Genomic DNA, 12,733 nt, shown 5'->3' on the forward strand with positions numbered 1-12,733 from the left:
CATTTTTAACTGCCAATTTTTTAAATAATTGTATGTATGATTGTTGATGTAAAATATTTCAAGATGCATTTTCAATATTTTTTGTACTGTAATTCGAATATTACACTTTGGTTAGATTAGATTAACTTATAATTTGTGCTATTCATTCTATTATAACTAATTTAGGTACATTTCATTTGTTTTTTACTATTGAGTTCACAGGATACACAAACATATAATTTTTCTACAATTTTGGACTTCTGACAAACCAGCAGACCTCTTTAGTATACCGCGTGTACCTTTCATGATTAAATTCTAATTCTAATCTAAACGTACAATACCAAATACTGACATAGATATGATTTCTCAACAGATTACGATTCTAATGACCAATATCTAGACATATTATATAGTATAGGTACTACACTTAAACAAGTATTGTTTCGCAAAACACCATACCACACATTTAGCCGACTGACCTCTAAACATTTCTTTCTGTTTTATACCATTGCTTACCAAGCCCGTAAAGTAAGCAACACCACATACTTGATTTTCAACATATCATTCAAATAAAAAAAAAATTGATATTACATAATGAAAAATAAAATAAAATTGAAATTTTTAATTATGATCATTTAGTAGGATGAACTATTGGTTAGCCATCTAAAAAAATATCAATTTATAGATTTAAATATATGGATTAAAAAATATGAATGTATATTAATTTATCTATTACATAGAAAATATGTCACTGGATAAGTATAAAATAACATAGGTATTTGATTTGATGCACTGAATATTTTTATTATTATATTATGTAACTCACCAGATCTAAAAACTTAAAAGGTTTGCATCGAGACATTTTATTTAACCTCTCTTTGGACGTTTTTATAAGCACTGTCATCAAATAGTCAATAAAAAATCCAAATAATGTTTTTATCACTCTTCACTTCTTTCCCTTTTAAGTTTTATTATATACAGATTGACCTCTAGACATTTCATTCATGTTTTTTACTCTTGAGTTCTTAAACACTTGAACTTCTGTTAAACCACCAGACCTTTAATATACATATTTAATGCATTATGCTGATATTTACATTCTAAACGTACAGTACGTCATTATCGGGTAATGGCATAGACGGTGATTTCTGAACAAATAAGGATTTTAATTCAACCAATATCAAGACATAACGTACTACGTTTGATACATTTTTGTTATAGGTATCTACAATACACCAGACATTCGATATTTTAGCCTATCGGCTTCTAGACATTACGTTCTCTTTTAAACCATCGCTTACTAAACCTTTAAGTAATGATAATAATATTTTGTATTATCATCATAGCAGCAGTTATCAACCTACTTGTACCATGGTTTTTGATTGTTGTAGTTAAATAGCCATTCATTAGCCGCTGTCAATATAGGTCTGTCAACCTACCTGTCATGACGGTGTGTTAGAAAAGTCGGTAATCTATAATTAATATGAATCGCTGGTCAACCAAAATATCACAAAACATTTTATTGTGTTTGGTTATCTGTGTACTCATCTTTCGCACAATGTGATCATAAATAAGTATTTTATTGGCTCCCGGTCTTTGGAAAACCAAAGAAATATATTAATATTTAAGAAAAAATGTAATATCTGTACAAAGTCATAGCTAACGACTAAATGGATAAAAATTAATAATTCAAACTTTAAAATATTTTGCCTACAAATTTATGGAATTAAAAACATATGTTGCCATTTGAAAACGTGAACTTAGACCCTTTTTATCGTATAAGGAATGAAAATAAAAATGTTCAAAGCATTGAAAAATGTAGTAAAACTTATACCTAAAAGAATAGGAAAAAATGTTTTTTCAAAATATTCATATTTTCCGAGAAAATGAGTTTCACTCTGTATATTCTGTAACAGGTATAAAATATGAAAACCTACATTTTCATACGAACAATGATTAAATTTAATAGTTGTATGGTTGCAATAAATACGATAAATATTCTATTAAAGTTCAAAGTTGTATACTTGTATTATGATTTTTTCTTAAGAGGGCGTCTGTTTCAATATTATAATAGGTGCTGTTACTCTAAAACCAAAATTAATCGAGATATTTTCAGTCTGCTTAAACATGTAGAGATGAAAAAACATTTTTAAATCGCTTTCAAGGATGCTGTAATAGTCCAAAAAATAAATTAACTACCAAAATAGAGTCTTAGTTATTGAACTAATAGTTACACATCACAGTTTAACCTTTAAATTAAAATTTTGTGAAAAATTGCCTATACTTTACTCCTTAAAAATAGGCGTTGCGATACCTTCTTAAGATTTAAATGGTTGCTCAAAACTTATTAAAATTCATTAACTTAAACGCGGCTGCTAGAAGTTTTGACATTGTATTAGGTTGAATAATTTATCTAAGTATTCCCCAAATATAAGCAAAACTGTTATAAATGGAAAATAAAATTTGATTTTTTTTTTAACTGTATAATCGTTTGCTTTATTTTTTGGTTATAGGTATCGAAGCACCTCAGATAAACGAAGGTAACCACTAATCACAGTTTTACATGCATATTAAAGAGGTATAGCTTGGTTAATTATGAACAAGTTCAACCAAAAGGGGGCAAGTTTTTGTTTTAGAATTTCTGTAAGACTAGTCTCATTGCTACGCTCAAAAAATAGAAATAAAAAAACAATTTTCAGGGTGAGGTTTTATTATATATTTTAGGCTAATCATAACGTATAATGGTTATTCAACTATATCACGCTACTAGCAACAAGATATTTTTAAACTTGTTTTTATTATTTTGTTTTTAAGCCGATTTTAATGACACTAATCTGACAAATTTGAGATGAAAAAGAAGACTATCAACTCTCCCAGCTATAAAAAAATTAATCCGTACTGTAATAAGTAAATATGCATATCAAATTTGTTTATCATTTTATATATAATTTTCTGTATACATTAATCAATTAATAATAATACAACTATGGAGCGTTAACAACGTGGATACTGGATTTTTCTTAAAATACACTTAATTCAAAGATGCATTACACAGTAACATAAGGATGAGACTTTATCTTTTAATATCGAATGAGCTAAATTTAATTTTTTTGTATTTTTTAGGTGAAAAAGATCCAGATTTTGCAATTTATCTCAACATGTGTCGTTTAATAGGGTTATTCAGAGCAATTGAAAATCCAACTTCTGGTACCGATGGTGTAAAATGTTGTACATCGGCTATAAACCGCATATACTTCAAATACAGATACTTTGATAGAAATTTAAAAAACTAACGACGATAGTAAAATTTAATTTTTTACTGCTTTTATATCGAGTTAAAAATAGTTGTTCTAATTTGGAACAATAAAGTCACTAATCTTTTAACGTATAAGAGATAAAGTTAAGAATTTTCACAGTATTGAAATAAATAGTAAAATATGAACCAAAAAGAATACGAAATCACGGTTTTTCAGAATATTAATATTTTCCTAGAAATAAAGTGACTTGTTATTATTGTAGACAGACGATCAACTTTGTACTTACCAAAGTACAAAAATAGAATATTATGCACATTCTTCAAAAAGGTTTTTTTTTAGAATAATTATCACACATTTATTTATAAAAATCATTGTTTCTGAACCGATGATTTCCCCGGCCGTAGGATATTACTAAAATAAACTTGAGTGTCACTGGGCTTCTATCATACCAATAGATTATTTCAAATCACCATTGACAATGATTAATATTTTTTTTTGGGGATTTCAAAATTGTAATAGATTTGTTATGTACAGCCTCAACCGAGCGTTGGCTTTCTTATAAGTCTGAAGATAGGTCTAACATATTATACCTACAACAAGTGTAAAATACACTTCGGAACTTTTAACGGTAAAAAGTAGAACATATGTTATTTTAAAAAAACCATTCTATATATTTATATATGCTGGCAAATACTACTAATATAGGTAACATGTGTATTAAAAACGGCTTGTTTATAACGTAACTGTTATTACATTTGTATCACCGCACCATTTCAGTGTAAAACAACATAATTCTCCGAACCGTTTTTGCTAATTTTTCCTGTTTCGAAGGATTTCTTACAGCTAATACAATATGTATGAACTGTATTTTACGGTTTTTGTGTTGATGATCGTTGTGTTGATTGGAACAATGAGCCAATCAGGACCACATAAAGTCATTTGGAATTTGACGATGGACAGCCGCCATTTACACTGCAGTGTAGATATGATTTCCTACCCTGGTTTTGGCACGGTGTTGCCCGAAGTCAAAAACCTTGACAGAACTTCACTTATTGAATTTGGAAAACCAAATTTGCCGATCCTGCAGGTCGACACACAGGTAATAAACTTCTCATAGAAATTTAAATATTTTTCGCTTAAAAGTTTCTCCGAAATCTATTAAAATATAAAATACCTCTCTCAAAAAGTTATATAAGATGAACAAGTCAATTGGAATTTGACGATGGACAGCCGCCATTTACACTGCAGTGTAGATATGATTTCCTACCCGGGTTTTGGCATGGTGTTGCCCGAAGTCAAAAACCTTGACAGAACTTCACTTATTGAATTTGGAAAACCAATATTGCCGATCCTGCAGGTCGACACACAGGTAATAAACTTCTCATAGAAATTTACATATTATTTTGTTTTTAACAGTTATATACCTACCCCACCGACCAGAACTTGTAAGTTTAAAACTAATTGTTGAATTTAACTCTATCGCTGTATTCTTTAAATGTATTTAACAGGTTGTTGGAACGACCTTTCTGACTGGCATCCGAGAAATGGGCAAAGGCCTATTCGCAAAGGTGTGTTACGGAGTTGTGGTCAGTGCAGTAGCTATTGTGCTGATTTTTGCTAGTATTGTCATACTGGTACTCTTACTCACGGCTATTGCACCTTTGCTACTTGTATTGACTTTTTATGCACTGTTCCTGAAACTTCTGACTATCATGGTATTTCTGCCGATGTTTCTAGTATGGATAATCGTCAGTGTCATTGTAATGTATATTGTTATTCATTTGAAACGTTCACATATCATATAATGTTATCATACATTAACAATTTTCACATAACTTATATTATTTTTGTATAAAATAATTGTATATACTCCAAGTAGCTGTACACCACAGCCATGGTGCGTAACCCGTCTTATACACATATACAACACTTATACAATCATAAAATGATTTTGTATTTCACAAGTTTACTGGTTTGTTTTTTTATGCAAATATATTTTGTAGAAATATCGCATGTTATTGGATCTTTTTTATTAATACCGTTATACAACAGAACATATGTAGTGAAGCTATTTTTAGATACCGTCGACAATTACTTTTAACTCAATACTTTTACTGACATTTGAAAAAAACACTTTTACATTCGCCCGCTTAACCCTACCTGTACCACGTGGTGGCGGTTAGGTTAGTATTAAAACCGTACATTAAAAAACATCTTGCCATGTTTATATTAAAGATTTGAATAGAAAACAACTCTATGCAAACGAAACTCGATTTGTTACAACAACTTTTTAAATCGTTGTTTACCCAAAGTACTTGCTTTTGCAGTGTGGGTCACAATATTCTTTCAGCTGTGCGGTAGTACGCGACGGCCCATGATCTTAAGATTGTCCTAAGATACGTCATAGTAATATTATTATAAGGAAATATTGTTTAGAGGATTATACGCTATCATCACCGACACGACGACGTCGTGGTGTTTTTTTATGTGCTGATCGATTTTTTAAAAACAAATCGTTGTATACGTTAACACGTAACCAGTCTTGTGCAAGTACTTATATACTTGGAACTATATACACAGGTCTACATATAAGTCTGTGCGGTGTCTGGCTGACAAAATATATTATGTATTATTGGATCACGTGTGCCGCGGTGTGCTCACCCGCCGTCAATCGTCGCTCAAGTCAATTATTTTTCAAGACGGTATACTTACAAGTCAATCCGTCAAACCGGAGGTCTCCGGTTTCGGTAAACGTTACTATATTGCCAACACGTGTTGTGATTCACAACCGCCTTGGGTAAACCGAAAAGTAGTGAGACCGGTGCCCTTTGGTCGTTTTAGTCGGTGCTGTAGTTTATTGAGGTACTGGGGTTTATTTTTTTTAATTTAACTCAATTATTCCAAAATTAGTTGGCGACAGGCGAATTCTTTTTCATTTTTTTCCCCTCAAATCGTCTACATAATAAGTAGTGTGACCGGTCGGAGTCCTATTTTGGTTTTGGCGCCCAATTTCCAAAATCAAACGCAATAATCATAATAATTATCACTGTAGTGCACCGGTCGGATGACCGCGTACAAAACACCGTAAACGACCAACGTTTGTAACGGAAAACTAGGAGTAGGTTTCAATAAGTAGAACACTTTTTAGTTAATTGTAATATATATATATATATATTTAATAATTATAAGAAAAGTATTATAGAGTAATTCGTTAATATTACAATAAGTAATCCAATACGTTAGCAATATAATAATGTTTAATAAATTTGAAGTTAATATAATAATAACTACGTAGTGCAATCACTACTATTGGTAATCGACTACTGACTACTCGACGACATTAGAAATTCGCCGTTTTACTATCCCATCCTGTATATTAATTTCATGTTATTTTCTAAAGAAAAATTGATTTTCTTACATTTAAATTGAAATAAATCGTATACTGGTACTGTGATGGAGAAAACAGTAAATTTTACCTACATATATTACTTATTAGTTAAATATTACTAACGTGTATAGCTACTAGTGGTCGGCTGTTACCTGCTGTTATAATAGTATAGCAGCAGTATCATGATGTTAAATGGTCACGAGATTTGATCTAGTCATAAAATAAAGTACTATCATTCATGACTTTTAAATACTATTAAAATGTATTTTAACTTGAACACAGTAATAAAATAATGAAATATTTTATACAAAATTATAAACTAAAAAATTAAAACTAGCACGAAGCAGATTACATATCTCATAGAAGATAATTTAAACAATCAAGCGTGAATCACTTTAAATGAATAACAGTATAACAATATGCAAAACAATAGTTTTCCTTTAAAAAAATTGTGTAATAAAAAATACATTTTGGGGCGGTAAACTGCATAAAAACCAACACTTAATCTGAATCCAAAAAACAACAGTCCTCTTCATAATTTGCAGCTAGTTGGACCTCATATACTTATAGTTGACCTTCGGTAGGGTAATATAACGCAGGCGATAAAATAACGAGATAACGACAGTGGTTTTTTTTGTATCAGAATCATTAAGTGTGTCTTAATAAGTACATGGATAGGTTCTTTTCCCGATAAATCGATTGTCTACTATAATCAGCTACACGATTTAGTCGTCTGTGATATCATGTAATAAACACAAATTATGGTAACGACCAAAGGGCCCTAACCAAACCTAACACGGATAGACGTTACCAACTGATAGTTTTTAGTTTCTGTTCGTTTCTCACATCTGGTACACCGGGTTTTTAGTTAAAAAAAAAAATTGAATTTGTGCAAACTTAAAGTCAAAAGTGGTACTTGAGCACAAAACTTAATAGTATCATTCTGCATAGATATACATAAAATTGTTTTAATGATTGGATAAATTTTTTTTAAAGATTTTAGGTGTTTTTGTTAAAATATACGCAATCTGCGAAAACACAGTTTTCCGGCAATTAAAAAAAATCTGTAGTGCCGAATTTTTCACCCGTTTAATATGTTATGGATACATATGAGTTCCAACTACTGACAAATTTTTAACTCAAAGGTCTTAAAATTACGGCTAAAAACCCCGAAAAACAAAAAAACTTGTACCCCCCTAGGGGGGTGGGAAATGGGTATAGTTTAAGTTTGACACAACTGACGAGTGTGGGCATATCAAATAATTATTTCTTATACATTTAAATTCGATCCGACTCTTTTTTTTGAAATTATAGCCAGTAAAAGTTCTAACTTAAAAACTCGTACGGTTTTTTTTTGGTTTTTTCAACTTTCGTCTGTAAAGAATTAAACTTTTTCAACTTTTACCCCCCCCCCTCCCCCAAAGTACCAACAAGCTGACATTTGTGATTTATAGAGTTGCTACTCAAAGGAATTGGTCCAGTATTAAAAAAGTTACAGTGTATACAGATAAAAAAAAACACTCATCAGAGTAAAACCAATACCTTCTCGCCTTCTCGAAAAATACAACAATATGCATATGGTAGGTACAGACTTATTTAGACCAAAAAATACTTGTGTTCAGTGAAATATTTTCGCATTCAAAACATTTGTACAAATAAGAACAATCCTATCGACAACAGCAGCAGAAAACACAAAAACAATTTCGTTTTACCAGCAAACGATTAGATTTTCAATTCAAACCTACCCATCGATAAAATATCTGTTTGACACATTTCTTAGCGTGGAATAATATGACGTTGGTTTATGAAACACAATTTACAATCGGTTAACGTGTGTATGTAAATTATTCAGTACATAAACTACTCAAAATCAGTTTTAAATATTACTGAAACTCAACTCTAAATTGCGTTCAAAACTGGGTTTAAGTACTCAAAAGCCTAAAATATAGGTTAGATGCATCATCAAATATTTTCTGTACAAATCTCTAAAAGTAACTAGGGGGCCCATGTTCCATGCCTTAGACCCCCAGTCCTTAGTATAGCTCTCATAGCAGCCAAAGACTTCATTAAAAAATGTACTGTATTTTCAATAACCAGAAAGAAAATAGGGATTGCTGGTTAGTGGTAACCGATCGACGGTTACGAATGTAGGATTTAATCATTGGGTTACACGAAAAATCACGAGTAAAAAAACCAGTACAGTGGGGTCGGGGTATAGTGGGGACGGGGTATAGTGGGGACGGGGTATAGTTGAGTCGGGGCATAGTAGGGACGGGGAGGTCACAGGTTTACAGGAATTTTTAAATCTGAAAGTGATAAAATCACTTTCGAAAAAACGCTTCGATGCAAATCGGTAGTTAGTATTTTCAAGCCAGTACAGTCCAAACCAAGCACAGTATAAACCAGCAAAGTTAGACAATTTTAAATTAAGGTTCTGTATTTACAAATGAGCATCAAAGCGTTTATTTGAAAGCGATTTTATTCAATTTTATCACTTTTATTTATAATAATTCCTGTAGACCTGTGACCTCTCCGTTTCCTCATTGCTATGATAACATTATGCCAATACTCTACTGTACTAGTCCTCTCGGATAAAATCGCTTTCAAATAAACGCTTTGATGCTCATTTGTAAATATAGAACCTTCATTTAAAACTTTTAACTTTGCTGGTTTATACTGTGCTTGGTTTGGACTGTACTGGCTTGAATACTAACTACCGATTTGCATCGAAGCGTTTTTTCGAAAGTGATTTTATCATTTTCAGATTTAAAAATTCCTGTAAACCTGTGACCTCCCCGTCACGTTTATGCCCCGACGCAACTATGCTCCGTCCCCACTATGCTCCGACCCCACTGTACTGGTTTTTTTTTATCTGTATACACTGTAACTTAAAAACTCGTACGGTTTTTTTTTTGTTTTTTCAAATTTCGTCTGTAAAGAAGTAAACTTTTTCAACTTTTACCTCCCCAAAGTACCAACTAGATAAAATTTGTGATTTATAGAGCTGCTATTCGAAGGAATTGGTCCAGTATTAAAAAAGTTACAGTGTATACAGATAAAAAAAAAGCCCACATCAGAGTAAAACCAATCTCGCTTTGCATCGAAGCTAAAACAGTTAGTAGTAGTAGTAAAAAAACAGTTTTACAGACTCTATTTGGCTTGTTAAGGCTTTGTGTGAGTTAGCTATATCATTTATGAGTTAATAGACCTGTATTAACTGATCAGTACCAACCGACATTTTGGCTTTCCGTACTGCCAATCTACTACATTAGCGGCGACTGTTTGAGTTTACATTATAGTACACAAAAGAAAGATTTTATGATATATTGGGCCAGGCAAAATTAAGTACAACGATTATTCTTGTAATATTGAAGTAAATATATTTTTTCAAAACATATTATATAGTAGGTACACAATACATAATATCAAATATTACGTAATACACTACTATTTTTAGTCATCATCGTCAGTACCCCGTCTATCTTCGACAAAATCCGTTGCATCTTCGACAGAACCTGATCCAGCTTCGTCAGTACCCTCTTCATCTTCGCCAGTACTCTCTTCATCTTCGGCATAATCCTCTTCATCTTTGGCATTACCCTCTTCATCTTCGACAACAGCCTCATCTACAGTATCTTAAATTTAAGTTTACTTTAAGTTTTCCGTTTTTAAGGAGTTTTGTATAGGCAATATTTACAAAAAAAAAGGTTTCAAGGTATTATTTATGATTTAAAAAATTTTTCCTATGAGTATAAAAGCCATTTCAGTTAACATGTTTTATCAACATGTTATATTGTAAAAATAAACAAAACTAACCGGTTCAGGGGGGGATTATTTGTTCGATGAAGACACAAAAAATGCACAACATCAGTTTAAACGGATTAATGTTATAACCAAAATAGACTGTAACTAAATCTATTTAACTAATCGTATTTCCACTCAGATAATAAAATAAACAATTTTGGATTCTGCATATTTTTGCCACTGAAAGGCAAATTTGTTCAAGGTATATAAATTGGCTTGTGTTATATTGGAAAGCGACATTACGTTGAAAATGATTTTCACAACATTTTGTGTACTCTTTGTAATTATTTTCATGATCCAACACGAGCCGCTGTTGTGCAAAGATGTCGAACAGGTCGAGCATGGGAAACTAGTAACACAGTGGAAGCAAGTGAGTTCATTTAAAAGTGGCTATAAGACCGAAAAGTTGGGACCCGATTTCTCTAGTTTATCCAATGAACAGCTAAGGGAAAACATATCTCTCAGATTCGACCTGCTTAAATGCGGTCATCAACAGATTCCAATTGTATTCGCCTTCGCTCGTGGATTCGGACACTTGGAATGCATTGAATCAAACGATGAATTGTTGTATAAAGTTTCCCAAAAACTGTGGGTTGCAAGGATTACTCATGTTTGGCAATCTTAACATTATCATTGTTGGCATATTTAGATTTATGTTGGTACGACTCACGTGGGAATTCCTGATGCAAATAAGTCGTATGATAAGCTCAAGGCCAAAACTAGCCGCTTATGATACAGACGGAGACATTGATTTTTTGATTGAAGATTTCCAAATGGTTTTACCGCGCGTTATTAATGCGTTACACTTAAACGACGACGATGTCTTCTGTGAACTCAACAGTATCATCTTGAAACATGGTGCAGATTATTTTAAACAAAACACAGACTATATGTCTGGAAAATTCCAACATGAACACAAAAGGTTATGCCGTGTTTTAAATATCCCACTATTAGAATATTCGACACACCCGGTTCAGCGCCAATCGAAAAAAGCAACAACTGTAATTGGTGAAATTCAACTGTACTATAAAGATACTCTTGAATTCGATTTATATCAATCTTACATAAAGTTTATCAATGACTATAGCGTTCGCATTTCCATGTTTTTGCAAAACTGCTGTACAACAACATGTTGAAAAGTGGGTTTTTAACTGCACAATTGCATTGGAAATCATTTTAAAAATTTTTTGTTTTCAATCATTTACACCTATTTTGGTTATACTTTATTCGTTAATGTAAAACGTTCAAAACATGTATCTTTAATTCAATTTCAATTTAAATCATACTGTACTTGTAAAAAAAATGTTATAATTGTACTAATAAAATATGTTTTGATTTGATGAATCGTGTGAATGTTATTTCTTACATAAAATATTATTATGTATTTATCAATACAATAATAATTGTACCCTTAGTGGTAGACGAAATGTAACCTTGTCTTTTTTTCCACTTTTTTAAGAGCTTAAAGCAGATTAACAACGGGGCTATAACATTATAGACAATTTTTCCAAAAATCCGAAGTCAAATTCATTTATACTTGTATTACTGTCCAGCGCACACCGAATGTAGACATCTACAATAACTTTTTTTTTTAGGGGGGGGGGGGTTCTAATTTAAAATCGAAACAGCTTTTAAATAAATTTGACAAACAATTTGTTGGTTCAAATTTATCCGTTTACAAGCGTCGTTGTCAACACTAAGCTTCGTGTTTATATTTATAACAAACAAAAGTATTTTTGACTTCATTATAGTCTTGGCATAATTCTTTCTTTGCTATATTAATTGTTTAGATATTCTTCGATTTTTAGTTCTTGGACTGAACTCGAAACTATAACTGTATCTTCAACAATGTCAAACGAAATTGGAGCTGTAGACCACAAAATGAAGGACCAGGAGCCATTGAGAGAGGCGGGAAAAGAGTTGGATTGGCTCGTAGAGAATTTATGCGTCGCATTGGGCATACAACCCAACAAAAACTTTAACAGGCAACAGCTTGTTAACGTTGTCGTTGGGTTAAAGGCCCAATGCGACGAAGCCAGGTATGTTCTGCAAAGCAATCGAGCCATAGATGATGTGCTTCAAGAACGAGACCAAATAAAAGATCAATTAAAAGGACTAGAATCGAATTTGGCCCATGTCAAGAACGGCAACAAAAAACTTGTGGACAAAAATCAAAGTCTTAAAATGACACTGGTGACTGTCAAGCGCCAACACATTGGTAAATGTTAAAATTAAAAAAACTGTAAAAATTTAATTTTGAACAATTTTTTTTCTGCTTCAAGTACGCGGCCAGCTAAAAATGAAA

The sequence above is a fragment of the Adelges cooleyi genome, unplaced genomic scaffold (genome assembly GCF_023614345.1).
Source record: "Adelges cooleyi isolate 19-005CV unplaced genomic scaffold, UGA_ACOO_1.1 ACOO_flye_CR_arks_rails_tigmint_CR_PRNA_36, whole genome shotgun sequence".
In the NCBI taxonomy this organism is placed as follows: Eukaryota; Metazoa; Arthropoda; class Insecta; order Hemiptera; family Adelgidae; genus Adelges; species Adelges cooleyi.